Below are 24078 nucleotides of genomic sequence, written 5' to 3'. Positions count from 1 at the left end.
TGAAGAGTAACTGCTTTCTCTGCCATTTGTGTATGAGCGAAACTCTGATCCATGGTCTGGAAGTGGTTTACTCCGTAGCCATGCTGATGGATATAATTTGTGATGTGTGGACTTGGCTTTTGTGAACAGCATATTCTTTATTAGTTTGTATGAGAGCTGGATAGTTGAAAAGAAAAACAAAAACAAACCAACCAACCAAAAACCAAAACATAACAAAGAAAGAACAGAAAAATAAAAAGACAAGGTCAGTCTGTCCCCAGTATTCCTGGTAAGATTTTAAAATTCACAAGAAGGGATGCTTGTCTCCACTCAATGGCAAAACATTCTCCTTTGGCAATAAGGATGCAGTCCCATGTCAGGAGGCAGCAGTAGGGCACAATGCGGGACATACTGTTTCCGCAGTGGGAGACATGCTGGCATCTGCGATGGAAAAAACATGGCCATCAGTCTTCCTGCTGAATGGATAAGGAAACTGATGACAGCGAACAATTAGTGTTTTTTTCCATCCAGACAAGAAAGACCATTTTCCTAACTGCCTGATGTGTCCAGGATGTACAAGCGTCATTTTGGGTTCCTTACTCCTGCGAGAAAGTGCAGCATGATGGCACAGCCAGCACTGTGCAGAGCAATCATGAAATGCAGTGTCCACGTGGTAATTCATATTTTATTGAAGAAAGCCCTTAAATATAAAGTGTTCGTTGATTACGGGTAACCAAATCATGTTAGATGTCCATAAGCAATTATAATAAAATATTAAAAGTTTTATAGTCTAGCAAAGGAAAGATAAAAATATAGAGCCACGTACTTTTGATTTAGTTGCTTCAATTTCCCTTTTCATACATTAAAAATGTACATAGGAGCTGCCATCTCAGTTGCATAGCCTATCAAGCCACTTTATTTTTTGAGAAACACCAACCTAAGTAGAGTTGATTTGCCAAGTCACAAAGATTCACCCCAGCTAAGCTACACGTAACTGTCATGCTCATGATCCCTCCTTAAATAATAAATTTAGAATCCTTATTAGAAAAAGTGTTGCTGTCTAGCGCTTGGAGATAAACTATGTTGTAGAAGTCTCTCGAAAAAGATAGAAATAAGTCGCTTAATAAAGTCTAAATCATTCCTTAGGTTAGCTAATAGAAGCACCCGTGGTTATAAAATTAATCAGTCTCTGCTATTACAGCAAATTGGTGAAGATTGTATTGACACATCTTCATCTGCATGTCTCATCAGAGGTGTCCGTGCCATTTAGCTACAAAACCCTGGAGGCTTTACTCTGCACAGAATCTTATAATACTTCAATTAAGGGACACCAAGCTGCCAGCCAGACAGCAGAGCATTTATTTCTTGATGACTCCTTAAGTTGTGCCACAGGCCTATCATTAAGAGAATATTTTTCACAGCATGTTGCAAAGATCCTCATGCCATTAAAAGGAATTGAAAAAGCATCAATTTGTTGTTTCCACCTAACACAGATATTTTTCATTGCTGGAACAGCCATTAAAAACAATCTGTTTTATTGCGTTCTGAAAAGATCACAGGAAGTACACATTGTGATTTATTTTAAGTATGACATTAGTATTAAAAGCATAGTGAATCTGAAGTATTTGAAATAAATACTTAAGAAAACAAAGTATTAAATATGCTTTCTTAAAAATTTTGCAGAAAAACCCTTTGCCACGTTTTCATATGAGACCTTCAGAGATTCTTAAATGCCCTTGAGGGGATATTTGCCTTTTGAGAGAGAACAAGGCCCTTTTTCGCCATGTGATATTCAGAACTGATGAACAAACCCATATAATGGATGCAAGACTGAAAAGTGAATTATTATCCTCATATTCCTCCTACGGCTGTGATCTTTCCTCAAGGTGGGGTAATACAACCTCTAGGCCAGGGCATAGCAAGCTTTACGTGGAATATAATATGCATGTTGAATAAATTACACTTTCTTGAACGATTTAGGACTAATCTGCAAAGAGACTCGGGCATTGCTCAGCCACTTGAAGTACTTAACTTCAATAGCAGGAAAAACTGAGGTCCTCAAAAGCAACTAAATCCCCAGGTGCTTACATTTCCTCAGACACCAAGAAATTGCCAAAACGCCTGCCAATGTGACAGCCCAAGCTAACCTTACTGACCTGTTGTGTGCCTGACCGCTGCATAATCTGGAGATCAGCAAGCCCCCACTGATAACTGCTGCAAACCCTCATCTAGGACTCATTACGAGACCCGCCTCCTCACTGGACATGACTCAAGATGTTAGGGTCTAGCTGAGCGATATGCCCAGTTTTACTTAATTGGTAGGTGAATGGGGCTGTCCTCTTTTTTCCCACCATCACTCTGCCTGCTCTAGAGCAAGAATGGAAGCCCTGGTCTCATACATCTGCAAGGGAGTCCCCCATGTGCCAGGGTGTGCTCTCCTCTGGGGTCGGTCACCTCTAGTGTCTCCTGTGGAAGGTCTTTTGCTTTGTATTGCACTGTAAAGGCAAGAAAGAAAAGCAAGAGCCTTGCTCCCTCAGCCAGTGGGCAGGACCTCATATGAGAACCACAAAAATGGGGGTCAATGCTCCAAATCAGGCACTATGGGGATCTGAAGGGAGGTTTCTTGCACCCCTAGTGACTCCTTCAGCCATTATGCTATCAATGACTACGCTCCATCTCTTTTTCGATCTTCCCACTTTACCAGGCAGTCTCTTTTAAATTCCTATTTAGCCTTGACTGTCCCACATACAGAGGGGTGGATAACAGCCTTTCAAAAGCCTTATATTGCCATTTTCTCCTGCATACCACCACTCCTACCTCTGTGCACTAGAATACCTTTTCAAGACACTTAACTCTGTTCCTGCCTGAAGGAAAACCAGCTTCAGTTGTCACTGAGTGTTAAGCCTTTCCAACGCTCAGGTGCCTGGTGACCTCAGCCCTTGCACACTAATGCTGTAGTTTCATGGGCAATTTTGAAGGAAGTGGTCCCACCGTTTTGCAGTTTAAGAGGAGCACCACCCTCTCCCTGGTGCTAGCACAGCTATTTGTGCAGTCATGGACTTCAGCTGGGCAGATAGTAAGGGTTAAAGCTAAACTGGCCAAAAAACAAGTCGGTTAGTTTTCAGCCAGATCAGTGCTTGACCTGATCAACGTGTGGCTCCACAACTGCTTGGGCGGACGTAGGCCAGGGTAGGCTGAGAAGGCAGGAACAAGCAACGTGGAGTAGAGCAGAGCAAGAATCCTTCTACAAGGAATAGTGCCAAATTAAAGTATTCTCCCATGGAATTTTAAAGCTAGTACGTTGTCGAGTTAGGGTTGGTAAAGTAAAAAATAACATATCCTGAATCTCGCAAAATGTTTGCCTCCTGAACATCTCTAACACACAGAGTGAAAAGTAGTACTGAAAACCAAGTGTCTGTCACCCAAATCTGATTCCTCAAGTGGCTCTTTCAGAGTAAAATGTTTATTTAATATAGGCCAAAAGCAATCAATTATATTAGCCACTGGTTTATCTGGCCTTAATCTTGATGCTGGAATCATAACTCATGTGAGTAATCCCACTGACTGAAATAGGATTCTTAAGACGATTAAAATCTGGTTCCTTAAGTAAAAATTTCTAGGGTTAAGCCCCTTATTTGTAGTAAGTTGTTTTGGGATGAGCCATTAACAAGAGACATCTTCATTTTAAATCACCACTAAACTAAAAAATCATGTTAATATACTCTTGAGAGAGAGATAGTAAATTATTTGGCCTCCTACCCTTATTCATAAATGTGAATTTCTGAAAATATATTGAAATAAGCAGCATTGGCAATTTCATCTCCTCTCCAATTAATTTATTTAAAACTAACATGTATGGTGAGTGTCAATTTTGTAGAGAAAAAATACATTATAGAACGAGGGCCAGAATCTATAGCTCTAATTCATGTGAATAGTCTTGCTTGTGTGAATAGTCCCATCGGTTTCAATGGACTATTCACACCAGTTCAATGGGATTATTCACATACATAATACCCTATGGTATTTGGGATGAAAGGCGCTATATAAATGTAAACTATTATAAAAATATTAATAATATGCATTTTTACTTACAGAAAAATATGCATTTATCTTGGTAGTCATTATAGCCGATAAGGTAAATCATGCTTGAGCTAAGAAACTCCTACTACACATCCAAAACACTTATTTAACTGTGCTACTAATAAGTAGGTTTTTTGTAAAAATACAAATACACATTTACATGAACGGAAATGCGACATGTATTTATGAAAAAGCTTTTGAGAGCTTTCAGGTAAATACTATGTATGTTTTCTTACTCCATAAAGGCATTTTTTTTTCTTTTTTTTCTTTTTTAGACTAAACAAAACACAAAGGTCCAAATTCATCTCTGCAGTAGCTCTATTGACTTCAGTCTGGTTTTTCCAAAACCAGGAAGGCAATTTCACAAAGGGTATCATAAAAAAACTCTACTGCCATCCATTCAAAGGGCCAATTTGCAACGTGGTGTGTGCAAGCAGTCCCTGCGAACCAGCATGGAACCCTTCAGCAGCCTCAGAGGAACTGAATTGCACATTAGGCAATATTCATGTTTCAAATGCCAAAACCTAGAAATCCATAGTTATCATAGATCCACAGAAATTCATAGATATCACTCATAGATTGCAGTAATAATAATAATTAGAGAAAAATTGACAGACAAGTTACATCTGAAGAACCTCTCCCCAGTAAAATAGTGTATTAAAAAACTCTGTGGGGGCACATCCACAGCCACTGTGACTCTGTGGTCTTCAATTCAAAGTCAGCCAACTCCTAAAGAATAAAAAAGGGGAGAGAATGCGTGCAAGGGATGCACAATTGTGTGCCTCCCAAACCAATAGCTGTGCAGTGAATTAACATCACATAGTCTAGGAAATCAGTCACTGTCAGGGAAACAGTCTGTTAATGCATTAGTTTGCTATTACCCTATTTTCTTATTTATTTATTTCTTACCAATTCTTCAGGATGCCCAGTAATGCAGTGAGTATAATGCAAATCCCAGGGGTTTTGCATCCCTTTGGGTTGAGAGGCAGGCCATTTTAGGTGACAAGCATGACAACCTAGCGTAATGGAACCCTAAGGTAGTGCTGCATGGGGCAGCTCCACAGCCCTTCTGCCCTCTTCTTCCCACTTCACGTTCAGTTCTCATTCTGAGAAAATTGGTCAGAGATGATGTGGGTGTCGGCTGGATCTTCAAACCTGTCTTCCAGGCAGAGCACCGTTACTTCCATCAGTGACCGCTTGGGCTCAGCACTGCTACCAGTGTATTTCAATGATGTGTCTTCTCTGTTCCCCTGTTGTGTTTTGACTGATGTGGATTTACAAAGACAAGAAAGGAGGGGACACTAAGGGTAGGTCTACATTACCAACTGGTATGACACAAAGAAGGAAGGACAGTGGTTTGATTTGCTGGGACCTTGTATGGGTCCAGTACTGTAAGTCCACATTATGACTTCAGCAGCAAGGAGGTTTGGACAAGGTACCAGTCACAGGCACACACCATCTGCGCACAGAGGACAAACTGGTGGAGGATCCTGCAGCCACACTGTAGGTGGACCACCCAGATGGGGCCTCAGTGTGGGCCTTCAACTTTGCTTCCAGTAAGAGGGAAACTTCTTCAAGTGCAATGGTGTGTCTGAACATATGCTGCATTACTCTATGTATTGGCATAAGGCAAATGTGGATGTCAAAAAAGCCCTCCTATTTACTAAATTGACACACTCAATGGAGACTTTAACCTTCTCCCTTCTCTCTTCCCCACTCCCAGTGTTATGCTGATGGCACCAGATGATCCTCACCCATTGTGCTGCTCTACTTCTTTCCAAATCCTCCATTCTACGTGTCAGACTTGAGATGACAAAGAGAAAGTACAAGGGTGAGAAGTGAGAAGCAGAAGCTTCTCCCTGACAGAAGCCCTGCCATGTAGCCCAGTTCCTGTCACACACCTCTCTACATTTTTCTGTCACTAAATTTCCAGACTCATCCAAACTATGCTGGACTTCCCAAACTGAAAAATAAATTGATGTTGACCAGAATCAGAACCACACTGGAATGACTTCAGTCACAGCTGAACCTGATCCAGAAACATGCTGATTTTACATCACTTGATTTGTATCCTTTCCTTGGCTTCCCTTTGCTTTCTGCTTCCTCAGATGAAGTTCTTTATCTGTTCTCCACACATTTTCTTTCACCTTTCCGTCCCATCTCTTCATCTCAGGAAAAAAAAACAAAACCAAAATGCATTATTCTAACAAGTATTTTGCAGCAAAATTCAGCGGTCCCTGGGACTCTTCTTTCTTCCCCTTCCCCATTTTGCAGTGAGGCCAGACAATGGATCAACTGAAGAGAACAAAGTTTACACAAGGACTAAAAATGAACGGAGATGACAACCAAGAGCTGCCCAGCTTAGCGAAGAGAAAGCAGGTCTAATGTAGTGGTCTGGATCTCACGCAGTTTCACCCCTGGGCTTAGTGATTGGGGAAAGGCAGCTGGATCCCCAAGCACTATTAGGCCATGGGGAGATACGAGAGGTTAAAAAGTAACTGTGCTTTGTACTCAAAGTCCAGGCAGGCTTCATCCTCTCGGAAAGATCAGGCAGATCCATTCTAGTGGTTTCAAAAGGGCCCATGAAAGTCTGATATTTTCATCAGCATCATATAAAGACTGGTATGTTCAACTTTAGTGAATCTTTCTTCAGGACTTAGTGCCTTTTATCTGAAAGCAAAGTAATAAGCAGGTGCTAAGGAAAAGAAAATAAAACTCACCAACTCACCATTGTTTAGTGACTTCTTAAGTTGAAGGTTCCTTCAGGTCAGTCATGTTTAATAGGTACTAATGAGCCTATCTTACATAAAAGTCTAATCTCTTTTGGAAAAAATTGAATCAATTTTTATCTCCATGGTATCTTGTAGCAATGAGTTCCACAGTTTAAACATGCATTTTGTTTTATGTCTGCTGCCTGATGTCCCCTGAGCCCCCTCAAGACGGTGACTTGAGAGTCACTCTCTTACTCTCTGCTTTTGGTTAATCTCATCTTGCTCCTTCCTCTCACTACAAAACCAATTATTTTCCCATCTTAAAAAAAAAAAGAGTGCCTTTCAACTGCCACCTCGTTTCTTGTCTTGTCTCTTCCATTTTGAAAATCTAGAGGTTTTTCTGTTCAAAAATGATTTGGAATCTTCTTCAACCTCTCTTCCACACCACTAAGGCTGGCAAATTGCCCTTGAGTCTCCCATGAGGCTATTCTGACCACTGAGGCACTGCATAAAGCAGAAGCAGTGGCAGTAATTCCTCTTCCAGATGTGTTTTCTCTGGGAACAGCAAATTTTCACAAAGCTGCACCTTATTATTCTCTGCACAGCCAGCCTAGAATTCTCCTTTTCTGTGAAACCTACAGCAAACAACGCTGAGACTGCTGCTTGTTTTAACATTTCCTCTAACTTCCTTACATCCATCTGCCAATCTGCCATATCTTCTTTTATCCTTTGAAACTTACTGAAACATGTCTTTTTGTCCTGTGCTTGTGCCTCTCCCTGTACACAGAACTCTGCTGTGCAGCTGAGATTCCCAGATACTACTAAGCTGCAAGTAGTACTAATAACTCCACATCCTGCACCCATTTTTTTGAACGTGGAACATGTAGACATCTCCTCTTCATGTGCAATGTGAATAAAATTTTGTCACCGGCGGAACGACACACTTCAAAAAAACCCAGGCACCTATTGGTAGGATGCCAAGTATGGATGTCAGCGTCTTATACCATTCAATCACTCATTTTTACAATATTTTGGCACTCCATTCACGAAAGGGATGAAGCTGAGATATTTTTTCCCCTCTAATAGTAGTTTTGGTGAGACCTAAGCCTATTTTTCATTCTTGTTGCACGTTAAGGGCATGGTCATTGTGACTGCTTGACTGGGGTTAGCACCAAACGAGAGCCTGAATTAGTGCACATTGAGATGTTCGTCATTCTTGTTACTGCCCATCACAGAACTGTTGTCCCTTACCATGTGTCACTTCCGCTCCAGTGTGATTGAAAAAAAACAATGGTCCTTAAGCCAACAGTGGGTCTCCAGTCCTTCAGCAACTTTTCCACTGTTCTGTGGGCAAATATCTTGGTCTCTAGAATGTCTCAGTTTAACTTCTTTGTCTGATGTCTACTTTGAGACAAAGGGATATCTGCCTATCTATCCCTGTTGGTTGTGATTGTGACAGGCCTTTCTACTTGTAATGCCTTTTTTAGGTTTCTGTGAATTTGGGAAAGATCCAAACACAACAGCAATGATCAGCTTTGCCCGCAAACACAGAAATAAATTTTATAAGCTATTAAGTATACACTACTTACACACTTAAAATGGAATACATATATTAATCTCTGAAGCTCAAATTCCACCTAAGCAGAGAACGAGAGTAATAAAATCATACAATTAATAAATTGGGGGAAAGGAAGACGTAAATACAGGTGTGCGGGAATTTTTACACCAAAAGGAGAAAAAGCTAGAAAGACTGACCCTAATCCTGCAGACGTTGATTTGAGTAACTTAGGTACTCTGTACAGAGATTTGTTTCAGTATCTGAGGCTTGGAAACCATAAATGCGTGAATTTTCAGCTGATTCTTCCCCTTTAAGAAGCCACCATAATTGAGGCATGAAAACTTTTTAATCTCTGCAAAAATGTGCTTATAAATTGAGTAATACCATAAACATAGATGAATGCTCATTCATGCTGGACCTTTAGTAATAGACTTGCAAGTCACTGTCAGATGATTTGTTTCCATAAGATGCCTCATTTTTCTTACATAATTTAGGCAGCTCAAGGCATGAGCATTATCTTGACCTAAAAGAAAAAAAACATCTCCATATACAGAGTTTTGTCTTATTCTGGCAAAACTCCCCCATGAAAGAACTGATGTGCTTCAAACACCCCACTAATGGTACAGTAAATTACATTTTCTCATTTGGAACATTGTAATAGATTTCTCTACAGAGTGATTTATCATGCAACAATTAGGGACCCCAGGGAATTAGATGACCATTTTAAATTTTATCAGCTTGTTTCAATAAACTGTTAATGTGACCCTAATGTTTGGGAAGCACTTTAATATAATCAGATTTCAGTTGTTCAATCTACTGACATTAATGGCTACCTCATTAATCATAGGATTCTCACTGAGACCTCAGAGGCTGTGCTAAGTTCAGTGGACCAGTTCTTACAATAATAAAAACAACAGGCAATTTTCAGCAGGGGAAAATACTCACTTTAACTGCAAACCCTTGTTTTTTGTTATCCTCCAGGAGTTGACAAGGTCATTTAATAATCCCCCAAGGCCTCTAAAACCAACATTTTTGTATAGTTCAGCTTTATTCATAAATTGGTCAATTAAAAATGATACAGTCAGAAGAACTGCAGTCTTTTGCTGTAAACAAACAGTGGCAGCCTAAGATGTAAAATATGAGAGGAAGACTATGTAACATCCTACATACAATTTGTTGTTATGGTCTAGAATATCTCCACCATGTACCCAGGGACAGTGATGAAAACACTTCCTGAAAACACTTGTATTTCATGTTGATGGCTCTCACCTTGCTGAATAATTACTAATGAAACTTACTAATCTGTATGGCATTGCAAGAATACTGCAGTGGCTTTCCTGCCATCACCAAAAATGTTGTTCTATTCTTTCAAAATATCTTGTTTTCCCCGGTAGTTTAATGGAAGACTATGCGAATAATACCAAAGCCTTTGTCACCTTATCCTTTGACAAATCAGTGGCAACTCAGCTATCACATGCCCTTTTAGAGAGTGGAGGGATATGGTGTTAGAATTTGTGTCTTCGAGGCCTAGGGAAATTGTGATGACTGTCCTTATAAAGGCCTTGACCTTAGGTGTGCTTCCAGAATATGTTAGAAAACACACAGTCCTTTTTCAGTGCAAACCTTGAAGAGGTCTAGGTATGGTTTGAAGGAAAGTTGAGTCCTTTGCATGCGCAGGTAACCAACCAACCACTTGCATATTTCTTTTTTTGTCTTTCAGAAAGTTAGTAAGAAGAAAGATGTGGACACGGGATCTGAGGAGACATTAAAACAACTTCTGAGAAATTAAAACAGCTGCAAAAACTACCAGTATCTTAAAAAGCTCTAAACTGAATTCAGCAGAAGGAGCTTTTCCCTTCTAGTTGCACAAGTTGCTTCAGCATCTGGAGACCTGCTTGTCAGCCTTTGATGGACAGCAGAATAGTGGAAACTTCCGTTGCCTCCGAAAGAAAGCACTTTTTCTAATAAAGTATGTTCTGGAAATGAAGGAGCCAATACTTGCTCATAGCTCTAACAGTCTGAGAATGCCAAACAGCAGTAAGCGCTGAAATAGTTAATTTTAAAAGTTGATATTAATAGGTCTTGGTTTCTTTATTGATAATGCAATCCAACTTAGGTATATATAATTGATAAGTTATTCACCTGACAGTCAATACAGTTAATGTGTACTTAATTTATTTGCTGAGTTAATCTGTCCGAAACAGGAAAATGGTAGCAAGCCAAAGAGGACATGTACGGTATTGACATATTTACCCAATAGGTTGTTGGGGCTTCAATAAAATTAGGTTTACCAAGTTAGAGAGTCAGTTCTAGCAAGGATCATGCATTCCTACTTTGTTCTGTAATGAAGATAACAAAGACCATTAAGTTAAGTCCGGTTTTCTAACACATTTAAAAAGCAAAAAGATGACTTTGATCTCACCAATCAAGACTTGTTCAGAGGAGGGATTGTTAGCAGCATTTTGGATAGACTGGAAGGCAGCAACATAAAGACACACAGCAGAGGCGATTGTTTATATAGCACCCGAGAAAGGGATATAGCATTCCCATGTATGTTTTCGAGGTCAGTGAAAAAAAGCAAGGAACAGTAAAGACCCCTGGATCACTAAGTCTATAGCCCGGCTATCACAAGCACCACACCAGGTATTCTCCTTAATGTCTGTCTTAAAAAGGGTTGGATTTCTTGACACAAATGCTTCCATTGAAAGCTACTTCAGTCCTTCTGCTCTCAAATGGTTGAAATCTTAATAATCAAATAAAAATCATCTATGCTAAGTTTTGTCATTGTATTACTCTTTCGTAAATGTATTACCATACTCTTTCTGTTATTCGACTAGCATTATCATCTAGCTTAAATGTTTTCCTACCAGGTATTCCCATTCCCTTGGCATATATCCCACCAAACTCCAAGTCTTCGAATTCACTGCCATATGAAATATTTCTTATTTACCTGAGAACCCAAAGCTTTTCACTCTCTGTTCCAGATTCATCTAATTCTTCTGGAATATGGGTGATGAATCTTGCAGAAGTGGTCTTGCCAGAAGAGAACCGAATATTGGGGTGCAGAGAGCTATGATAAACACTTAATAGAGTGGTGGAGTTATAATTAGTAGAAAAGAGGATTCTGGTTTTGAAAGACTGAGAGCTGCTGTTCTGAACTAGCCAGATGCACGTATGTGTGGCTACAGCAGAAATTGTATGAGGATGGCAATTAGAGAAAGTAAACTCACAAAGTAAGCTACCGTATGACAAGTTCTCAAAAGCTTATCTTGCAGTCCTGTATAGATACTTTACTTATCAGAAAAAATCCTATGAAAAAAAGACCTCTGATATAATATAAAAGGGCCAACGTGAGGGAGTCAGGATTAGCAAAAGGGCAGAAGTACTGCAGTGACAGCTATCGTTAGAAGCTAACTAAAAAAGCTTGAATGGTTCTGTAATACAGGACCTCTCTATAACATGCAAGCGCAGGAACAAAAGGGAGGGAAAGAGCTTCATGGAGGTGGCTGAAGTGGGAAAAAAGAACTAGCAGAGAACATAGCACAACTGGAGGCACAGGAGATCAGAATGAAGATACAGGAAAATGAATGGCACTACAGGATTTGCAGAGACTGAGTCATTTTAATTTTGACTAAAACCCTTAAAAAAAAAAATCAAGCCATAATCTGCTAGTGATTATATATGTGGCCTTGGCTGATGGTCCAGTTCGCTGATGTATGGCTTTAGTGTAAAATGTGACATTTTTAGTAGGTGTTAGCAGCAGTGATCCATCACTGTGTAATATGTAAGACTACCCACTGGAACCCAGTCTTTTTGCTTCAGGTGATTTATCCGTAGCTTGTGCAGGTGCGGATGAGGCAGTGAATCTAGGCTAGCATATGAAGAGTCAAACAAACGAAGCACCTTCCTTCTGGAGGGTGCTCTGAGACAGACGGGGAACTGTCAGTGGAGCATCTCACGTAAAAAGCAATCACGGGCTTTAAAGGGACACTTAACTCCAGGACAAAGGTCTGGCTGTTTGCTCTGGGCTTTGGGAGGGAGAGAGAATCGTAAGGGTCGGTGTTTCCAGGGAGGATGGCGGTGTTTGGATTTCATTTATTTTGCTCTTTCTGATTGCCGTTTGGCAAGGAATGGCTTTGAACTCTTAATTGTATATTTTGTTTTTATCAGAGCACAGACCCGTCCTGTCCTTTCTCACTCCCCCGCCCTTTTCTCCTGCAGTCCTCACTTTACTGCTTTCTTCCTTCTTCTTCTCTTTCATCTTCAACCCTGAGAATAAACAGTCTGGAGCTCAATCCAGAGAGCAGAAACGGCTCTCGTTCCCTCCCTACCCAATAAGGAACCCCATAAAACTTTAAAATGGCAACCAGATCTTAGCTGTGTGGTGCAGGGCCTGCCTCTAGTGAAGAAAAAAGCAACATGGCATGATTAGTCAAGGAGGAGGATTTTCCTCCAGCCATCTTCCACACTAAAGAAGGCGCTCCCGCATTAGCAGGAATGTTTTTGTATGAGGACATGAGCACTCGGAATGGAAGCAGCAGCAGCTTGGGAAGAGGTGGAGCCTGTGCAGAAAGGATGACGAAGATGCTAAGGATTAAGAGCCTGGTTGCCTCTTGGTGCACCAGGTATTTTTGTCAGTAATTCTCATTAGGTTTAATGTGAATAACTGTCACAAATCCCCTGGGGACTGAGCGCAGAACAGATTCCTTAATGTTTCCATGAGGAATACTTTGAAACCTTCATAAAACATTCATATTTGATAGAAAGGAAAACCTACTTTAATAAAACATGTTTACCACTATTATACAATCAGCAGTTGGTATTTTATCTATTTGAGTATCATGCATAACATACTTGTGTTGGCAGTATATATTATAAATCTAAGATCACTTTACTGCATATTATTGGGGTTTTTTTATCTAACATTAACAGTTCATTTTACTGTAACCTCACAATGGAGTATTTTAACCAAGTAAGCCAGAACGAACCCGGCAGACTGAAGTTTACAGAACAGTTTCTTTTTTCTTTCTCTAAGACCCTATTCCTGAATGTGGCTTCAAAGGCAGACATCTGCACCACAAAACTGCTGAGTTTGAAGTGATTGTTATTTAAGGTTTATTTTAGCGCCTTAAAGAAGGTCACAGTTAGGTTGGGGTCCCTTGTGCTGGGCACTGAACAAATACAGCAGACTTTCAGAAGGGTAGTTTGTTGACTGAAAAGGGGTGTCACGAGACATCTGATGAGCCCCAAGGTATTTCACCCGGCTGCTTCAGAAGGCCAAAATGTCCTGCAGGCTCCATGCCTTATGGGCCAGTCCTGTGAGGAGGCTCTCAATACACCATGGCACGCACAATGGCATTGGATGCCGATGTTCAGGCAACTTAATCCCATCTTTAAAGCATCTGCTGCTTCCAGAACACAACCAAGGACATTTTGCTTGTGACCGCAGACCCTTAATGTCCTTTGACTACAGAATGGCACAGGACATTCATAAAACAAAGCACGCAGCTACTGAAAATACTCAGGGCGGCATATACACTGGTACTGAAATAGATACAAACAATTCAGGGGAGAGCAAGAAAAGCAAACTCTGCTCCATAAAAGCCTTTCTCTGTCCTGGTGTAATTATCTTCCTATAATAAGAATATTCCAAGTCAAACTAATGAGTATCTGTTGTTGATGAAATTTTACTTATCGTAGGTTATTTTTAATTCATGTGCACACATTTTAGGAATCAAGGACAAAATCTGTCCAACCTCCAATGCAGCTGGGTAAGTACAGGAGTGTGATCTCCAGTGTTTTATATGCCTTTAATGGTTGCTGGCATTTCAACCCTTGTGAGACTAAGAGTTCTACACACTTAAAGCTCACATATCATGAGTAAAATCTGCCACACTTCTTGAGGAAATGTTAAAATGTTCTACATCCGTGTTCTCAACAAGTAAATAACACATTATAGGGCTACATTATGACCAGATTATATCTATTAGTTACTGCTGTGCACCATGTAAATCTCCAGATTCCCCTGGGAAATGAGAAAATCATTTCAAACTTCAATAACTAACAATCAGTTATTGCTCTGGGCAATAATAAAGCTGAATGCAATTACCTAAAGTGAAGTTAGCAGTGTAACAAATGAAATACAGATTTCTTTCTCTCCTAAAATAAATGTAGCATCTCCTCATCACACACTACTGCATGGTATAATAGGGTCTTCTAAACAGTGTATTGTCTGAACAGCCTATTTGAGATTTGAAATATATGTGATTAAAACTTATAAAAGTTACTTTTTATGACATCACTTGCATGATTAGGGCTGGAAAAAGACTAACGGCTATGAAACTGCAAAAGTAAAGCACTCATTCTAGGAAAACAGATTTCAAAACAAGATTCTCTGTTCCCAGTAGTACTCCTCTTCGCATAGTAAAGACAATTTACCCCAAAAGGGAAACAGAAAATTTCTGTTCATAAAATGCCTTTGATCAGATTTTTCTTAAAGCACGTTAGAGTTGTAAATGCAGCATTTCAGTTTTCATACTTATCCTACCTCCTGTCACATTAATTTATTCTGCTAACGTGAAAACGTACAGTCTGCTAAGGAGGAAAAAATGTTTTTATTTTAAGATGACTTTTAAATGAAATGTTTGAGAACTGAAGTCCCTAGAAGCTAGAACTTTTCTTAACTTAGCACTGGATTGTATAAGATAAAGCACATACATAAATGTTTGCAGAATGAGGATTTTTGCATATAACTCTGGAATGAATAATATTTTCAGTAAGAAAGAAGAGATTAGATACTGGATGAAAGAAAAATACGTACAAAATATTCATAACTAAGAATAATAATGATTTTCATCTATGCTACCTTTTGCCTTGTTATGTAGGGTAAGCATTAATTCTCCATGCTGAATTATTGCTAATTAATTATTTGCATGTACTTCCTCTCTGTCACTACAGAATTCAATTATCCTGCAATAGATTTCCCAGTAGAAAGTTAATCCTAATCCCTGATCTTTTGAGAAACCAGTTTTTTATTTATAAATACAAGTTGGGCTCGAACCGAAAACATTCCAGTATTTCCAGCTAATCACATCTTTTTTTACTCATGACGTTGAAGAAATAGATTCTTGTTATGTCAGTCGTCTTGTTATGTCACTGAGTATTTTTTTATACTTCATCCTAAACTGGTGTTGATGTTTTTTAACAGCTCCTTGGAAGCTAATGACCCCCTTTCAAACTGTGTCCACTATTTTGTAGCTCATTAGTGTTACATGAAGCTCATTTTCAGAATTTTTCAGGCAAATAATATATTTTCATTGTATATTTATATGGTCCATAGTTCAACATATCATTACCCGTATTAGTAATAATATATTTACAAAATGTGTGGAAGCAATTCCAGTCAGGTCTGGCTGCCCTTCATTTGGGTAAATGTTTTATTGGAATAAAGATATTGAGTCAGTGGATGCTCTAAGCAGATGAAAATGAAAAGATGGATCACTTTGGCTATACTAACCCTGAAAATATCCTTTTTGGGTAGTTTTAGCTTATATTTAGATCATTCTGATATAAATCTCATTTAAAAACAAAAAAAATAGAATCCATACAGCCATTAAAGCAGGGCAGCAGCAAGAAGAGTCACGATACGCAGCTGCTAGAATAAAACATTACAGCGCGAAACTGCATCATTTCAGTTCAGTACTTTCTCAGTTAACTGGAGCAGTGCCTGGATATTATTTGTAAGGTTTCAGGAGTTCCAGCTTGTTACTGCTCTACTCTTATTCCACCCCTGCAAAATAAGGAGGAGAATGGGGACAGTCTCCATGAATGCTGTCCACCATTAGGTGCTTAAGATTAAGCGTCCAAATTCTGGGTCTGATAATACAGTGGAGAATGAAACTCATAAAGCCGTATTGCAGTCAAGGGGAATTAAGGAACTAATTACCTTACATCTTTGGACTTGTGGCCAGCCAGGAAATACAGGTTATGTCTGTACTCACTTAAGTGGTTTGAAGTGCTGACAGAGAAAGCATCCACATTATCCTTGAATTCAGGCTATGTAAAAAAATTCCATCTGCTTTTCCTAGCAGGTGATGCCAGGATCTTTCTAGGAAGGGTCCTTCTGCCTTGTGTCAATCATTCCCAAAGGGAAAAGGTGTTTAGGGGGGCAGTCCCTCCAGGCACAGCATGCCAGCCGCATGGCGACAGAGCTGCTGCCATCTTCCCTCCTCACAGCAAAAAAAGGACCAGCAGCAAACGTGGTCTGGAGGACAGCCTTGAGGTTGCTCCCACACTTCAGTGGCCTGTAGCCACGACGCATCCTGTCAATTAGGCAAAGGCTGTCAAACTGAAAGACCTGTTTTCTAATTGTGAATTTGTTATTAAGCTAATTAGGAAATTTTGGCAGTCCACTTGTGTTTGTGGGAAGAAACGGTAAAGCGTGACTTTCCTAATAACAAAACAATAGAGCATGCATTAAAGATATTAAGAAATAAATGGTGAACCAAAAAAGCAGTTATTATTGAAGATACACTTCTACTGAGGTTTTGCAGGGACTGTCAGCAGCCCACACACCAGCTAGAAATATAAATTTGATAAAAAATTAGAACAGAAAGGTTGGCAGGTAGTACATAATATTGAAGATGGAATTACTGTAGAGTGATAAGAATCTGTTGCTAATATGGAACCATTAAACCATTTTTTAATGCAGCCAAACAAAGAATTACAAGTGATATACCTACAAAGGTGGGAGGCTTTATCCTAAAGAACAACGATTTGAAGCTATTGAGGTCACTGATTCCAAATGATTCAATGCAGTTGGCCAAAACAAAGCTTTGACAAAGCACATACTCAGTTGCTGGATATAAAATTCTGTAAAGCAGTAATGGTCAGGGTTAATGACATGCTTTAATTCTGAATTTATCACCGATGGGATCATTTTTGGAATAACTCATGCACTTCTATCAATCATCTGTATTTTCAACAGCATGTTGAAGAATTAGATAGACCGCAGCAGGCAGCTGTAAAAATTATGTGAGAGCTGAAGGAAATTCCTAACAGTAAGACATCTCAGTAAAACTTCCCAAGTCTCAGTAAGTACAGTTTATTAAAAGGAGGGTTAGACTGTGGTCTAATTACAGCGTATAAGCATCTTCACAGTGAAAAGGTGCTGAAGACTTCTCTAATAAAGACAGAACAAGGGCAGATGGCTGAAAGAGGAAATCAAACAGATTCAAATGAGAAATTAGGAACAACTTTCTTTGGCTGTTATTTGTTGTGTTTTGATCTTAACTATGAAGATGATTAATTGTGGGAAGGAACCACAGCAGGCAAATGACTGATCCTCCATCTCTGGATTTCCATCACTCCTTTGCAGGGTGTACAGCGCGTTCATACTCATGTCCCTGTGCTCAGGAAACCTCAGCACAACAGTAAGTGGGCAAGTTTTAATAGCACAGGATATACAGACTGTGGGAGCAGATGATCTAACCTTTTCTTCTAACTGTAAACTACAAATCTGGGGAATGTAGGCACCATTGTACAGGCATCCATGATGAACTATACTTTCTCTGAAATACATGTAACCTGTCATGATGAGTGAGACAAAACTCTGCAGGAGCCATACTTACTTTGGTCTGAATCATGTATTCGTTTAATTGAATAATCTTGTTACCCACCCATAAAATATATGAAATATATAAAAGTCTAACACAGCCCACATAAAACAAATATTTACCAAGAAGAAATATTTCTAAGCAGCCTTAACCACTAACTATAGTAAAGACAAAATCTTTAAAAAAAAAGACACAAATGTCATATTTATCTACTTGAGATGCAAATCTATATATATATATACAGAATTTTACTGTAGAGTAAGGTATGGAATTTCTGGCTAAATTACAAGTTTACTGTCAGGAAGGAGCAAAAGCAGGAGTCCTCCACAAGGCAGGTTTGCCAGGAGTCACCAGCGGCCGCAGGGCAGGCATTACCCTTACTGGCAGGACCCGAACCCACAGCATCTATATGTGATGGGCAGAGCAGGGGAGATAAATGGGTCCACTGATCATCCCAGGTAAGGCAAAGCAAAGAAGCAGGTCCACGGACCAGCAAGGACCTCTGTTTTAAATCTGCTCCCTGATTTTTTTATTTGGTGCCCTCTTCCTTTTTATTTTTGGGAAGCAGCAAATAATTGCTCCTTATTTGTACTCTCTGTAAGCAATTACTTTGTGTTCCTTTCTCACGTTATCTCTTTTCCAGGATGAAGAGCTTTAATCAGTTTAATCTTCCCTTGCACAGTAGCCATATCTGATCATCCTTGTTACCTACCTCCATAACATTTTCTGGTTTTATGTGTCTTTCCTGAGATGGGGTGACAAGGCACAGTATTCAAGACGCAAACACGTTGTTGCATAGTGTGGTATAATGATGACTTCTGTTCCCTTCTCTGTCCCTTTCTAAACAACTCTGATTATTCTACTTCGATTTTTGAACCTCTGCTAAACACCGAGTTGATATTTTCAGAGAACTCTCTACAGTGACTCTAGGATTTCTTTCTTCAACACTAATAGCTCACTAAGGCTGTGCCTATAGCAGTACATGGAACCCTGATCCTGGGCGCTTGCATTTGATCACCTGTGCTACTAAATAGCTACAATGAGTCATCATCCACGAGACAGCCTGTTTGTAGCCACACTGTTCCAGATGGTTAGAGGGAATATAATATAATATAATATAATATAATATAATATAATATAATATAACATAATATAATATAACATAACATAACATAACATAACATAACATAACATAACATAATATAATATAATATAATATAATACAATATAATATAATATTACGGGTATGTGCTATGACCTCAGTGTCAAAGAACAGTTCTGGGTAAACCTAACATACAAGTAAGTTTAGGAGACAAAGGGAAGACTAGAGAAAATGTGGGCCCATTGCTGAGTGGGATGGGGGCCCTGGTTACACAGGACGTGGTGAAGGCTGAGGTACTGAAGGCCTTCACTGCCTCAGTCTTTACCAGCAAGACGGGCCTTCATGAATCCCAGGTCCCAAAGACCTGGGGCAAAGGCTGGAGCAAGGAAAGAGGACCCATTGTGTATGTGTAGTTCTTATTGCTGGATTTCATCAGCCATTTTAAAATGCAGTCCCTGAATGGGATATTTCTGCTAATCTTTGAATTTTTACTTTTGAGTGCTTTTAATTATTTTGTATAATCAGAAAATTTTGTTGCTTTACTATTGAATCATTTAGGACTGTATTGAACAGCATGGATCCCAGACAGATCATTGTGAATATGCCACGGTTAAACCACAACATGCCACTATCACATTGGTACAAAACCAGAGCTATTATTTTTATTTTTTTTTTTTTTGTCTAGGCTTTAGACAAGAGAAGTAACTTTTCTTTTATCCCATAGCAACTTAGCTGTTTTGGCTATCCAGTTATAATATTTTGACCAGTCATCTTTAGCCACATTTTTAGGTGACTCTTTCAAAGAACTGTAATAGATGCAGGAGGCACGACCCTCATATACAAGAATTATGGGGTATCTGCCTCCATATGTGGCATCCATCCAGTTCTATTTGCTATTGTAGTTTCAACTGTTTTTCTTGGTACAGAAGTCAGATGTGCTGGTCAGTACTTTCTGAGCTTCTTCCAGATGTTCTTTGTGCCTCACTTCCCCATCTGTAAAACTGTGATTCTGCTACCCCATTATCTTACAGGCCTGCAACAAAGATTTATTATTTTTTGTTCCTAAATGACCCAAATATGAGTGATACGAATGATATAAGGCATTTAAACTGTTAAGAGAAGTCTACTAAGTACCAAATAAAAAAGGGAGACCACGCAAAAACAGCAATAAGAAATAAAATACCGAACTGCCTATTATTTGTAGCGTGCTGAGTAGAAGCATGAAGTGCAAAGCTGAAAGGGATGATTATCACCCCTTAGTTTGCTTTATAGCTTCTCCAAAGCCAGGCGACATCCTCACAGAAAAAGGTCTCTTCTAGGAGGAAATAAATAACTATTCAGTAAAACAATGGAGAATGCTTAGAAAAAAGTGTATGCCTTATTTCTAGTCTCGCTTTGTCTAGCTTGAACTCCCAGCTATTAGCTCTTTATATACATATTCTTTCTAACTGTATATAAAGGTTAAGGAGTTCTTTGTTACCAGATTTTGATTGCTTAAAGAGCTTTTCACAGATGGTGATCAAAGCATCCAGTAAATTTCCATTGTTACATTAAGCAGATTGGGGTCCATGAGGCTGGGGTCTTACAGACCTTCCAGTCTGTAAGCCTTCCAGTACGTGGAGGGGGCCTACAGGAGAGCTGGGGAAGGACTTTTTACTAGAATCATAGAATCAGAATGGTTTAGAGTTGGAAAGGACCTTGAAGATCATCGAGTTCCAACCCCCCTGCCATAGGCAGGGACACCTCCCACTAGACCAGGTTGCCCAAGGTCCCATCCAGCCTGGCCTTAAACACCTCCGGGGATGGGGCCTCAACAACCTCTCTGGGCAACCTGTTCCAGTGCCTTACCACCCTCAAAGTGAAAAATTTCTTCCAATTGTTCAATCTAAACCTGCCCTCTTCCAGTTTAAAGACATTCCCCCTCGTCCTATCGCTACATGCCCGAGTAAAAAGTCCTTCCCCGGCTCTCCTGTAGGCCCCCTTTAGGTACTGGAAGGCAGCAATAAGATCTTCCCGGAGCCTTCTCTTCTCCAGGCTGAACAGCCCCAACTCACTCAGCCTCTCCTCATAGGAGAGCTGCTCCAGCCCTCGGATCATCCTTGTGGCCCTCCTCTGGACACACTCCAGCAGGTCCATGTCCTTCTTCTGTTGGGGACTCCAGAGCTGGATTCAGTACTCCAGGTGGGGTCTCATGAGAGTGGAGTAGAGGGGCAGAATCACCTCCCTTGACCTGCTGGCCACACGTCTTTTGATGCAGCCCAGGATACGGTTGGCCTTCTGGGCTGCGATTGCACACTGCTGGCTCATGTTGAGCTTCTCGTCAATCAGCACACCAAGGCCCTTCTCCTCAGGGCTGCTCTCCAGCCATTCCCCGCCGAGCCTGTATTTGTGCTTGGGATTGCCCCGACCCAGACGTAGGACCTTGCACTTGGCCTTGTTGAACTGCATGAGGTTGGCTTGGGCCCACCTCTCCAGCCTGTCCAGGTCCCTCTGGATGGCATCCCTCCCCTCCAGTGTGTCTACCTTGCCAAACAGCTTAGTGTAATCAGCAAACTTGCTGAGGGTGCACTCAACCCCACTGTCCATGTGCCCGACAAAGATGTTGAACAGAACAGGTCCCAATACCAACCCCTGAGGAATGCCACTCGTCACTGCTCTCCACTTGGACATTGAGCTGTTGACCGCAAATCTTTGAGTGCGACCGTCCAGCCAGTTCTTTATCCATCGAGTGGTCCATTTATTGAATCCATGTCTCTTCAATTTATACACTGGGATATCATGTGGGACAGTGTCAAATGCTTTGCACAAGTCCAGGTAGATGACATCAGTTGATCTTCCCTTATCCACTGCTGCTGTAACCCCTTCGTAGAAGGCCACCAAATTTGTCAGGCATGACTTGCCCTTGGTGAAGCCATGCTGGCTTCTAATCCTATCATTAATTACATGCCTTACTCGGGCATGTAGTGATAGGATGAGGGGGAATGGCTTCAAACTGGAAGAAGGCAGGTTTAGATTGAACATTAGGAAGAAATTTTTCACTTTGAGGGTGGTGAGACACTGGAACAGGTTGCCCAGAGAAGTTGTGGAAGCTCCATCCCTGGCAGTGTTCAAAGCCTGGATGGATGTCGCCTTGGGCAACCTGGTCTAGTGGGAGGTGTCCCTGCCTGTGGCAGGGGGGTTGGAACTCGATGATTTTCCAGGTCCCTTCCAACCTAAACCATTCTATGATGGTATTATTCTGCTGTTGGGTAATCGGGAGTATGAGGAAAAGCTCTCTGTTTCTCCTGCTGATGTGCTCAACTCTGTATTACATAATGCAGTAGTAGTATAGAAGAGGGGATAATGCGTAATTCAGTTAAGGTACACATCTGTAATGGGAAACAAGTATGCTAAAGTCCAGACTTAATGGAATATTTTATTATTCATACAAAATGGAGGATATTTCTGAGGGAAACTGAGAAGAATTGTATCAACCTAATAATTTGGGGCACTATCCTGCCACATGGAGAACCTGGCTCCCAAACTTTATCACAAATAATTTATAAAGTTATAAATAGGTTTTCATTTCCTGGATGACCACACTAATATTTGGAGGCAGAGCATTCCTTTGGTTAATTTCGGCATGACAAAACCCATATTCATTTTTGGAATTCGAGCTTTTTTTTTGATGCTGTAGTAGATAACTATTATGTTGATACTTAACAGGTTTGTTTTTTAAAAAAAGTGAATCAAACTAGTATCACAGTAATTTTCAGAATATGTGATTTTTCCCAATATGAAATGTATCATTGCAACTATCTCATTAAATCAGTAAATATGAAAATCCTCTCCCACAACTCAGATGACAGTTGTTCAGGTGTAAGAACTGTTATGTATTACACATAATCATATTTCCAAGGACTGTATTAGAAAAAAAATCATATATTATAATGTTATTAATCTTCATTTGAAATTGGGATATGCACATATATAAAATTATTATTGAGGTGTTGGGGATGTTAGAGTGTCCAAGTTCAGTTCATAAGAAGATACAATCTCTACCATACAGGAAATCTGTTAATATTATAGAATACAAATAAGGGGGGGTTCTATCCTGTAAGGTCCCCAAACAAATCACAGCTTACCTCTGTCTTGTAACAGGGCCTGTTCCAAAGACCTTTGAAGTTTCCAACTGACTCAACAGGCTTTGGATCTGGCCTAAAGTAGTAAAACCTTTGTTGAATGTTTATAGATAACCACTTAGTCAATGCTGGCTTAAGAAAAGAAAAAGGAAATAAATTAAATGCATCTTCCAGTGACATAAGCCTCATGAAGAATTAACTAGGATAAGCACTTATTCTAGTTGGTGCGCTGTCGATCTGAACAATGCAGACAAAAATAATAATTAAAACATAGCTTCATGCTGAGATGAAACTTTCAAGAGTCTCTACTGTGTTAAGCTTATGATTTTTCTGGTTTTGTATTTGCAAGCATAATTATGTCCCAGAGGCAACAGGAGCTAGTGCTTGTCAGTCCCCATTTCCCCCTCCGATAGGAGATTAATTTCTTTACACAGAAATCCAAAAGTTGATGCCAGAGCAATAATAATAATGTAAACAAGTCTTTTATTCTTTTAATCTAGAATGCATAATTTAATGCCATAGTTGTATAAATAATGAAAATACCACATCTACTTTAGACAATTAAGGGTAAACTGAAGGTAACATTTAATGTAGTATTGATTGACTGTATCAACAAAATGACGGCAGACATCTGTATGGATGATAGCAGTTAGGAAAATGCTACCAAGTTGGCTCAGAGGACTGGTAATGGAATATGGAGCCTTTCACCTCCAGCATACTGACTCAAGCCAGCCTAGGTCAGTCTGTGACTGAAAGTCATTACCATCAGATGGCTCTTCAGTGAAATGAGTTTGTCCTAATGGCAGGCTGTCTGTGTCACAAAATGCACCATCTATCATGACTGACACCGTGTTGAGATTTTCAGCAGGAAGGCTGGAAGGAGAGAGGATGGGCTCCGCATCCCTGCTGCCCC

Source organism: Vanellus vanellus (genome assembly GCF_965231255.1).
Source record: "Vanellus vanellus genome assembly, chromosome: 2".
Lineage (NCBI taxonomy): Eukaryota > Metazoa > Chordata > Aves > Charadriiformes > Charadriidae > Vanellus > Vanellus vanellus.
The sequence above is the reverse complement of the archived record's forward strand: the minus strand, read 5'-3'. Positions refer to the sequence as shown.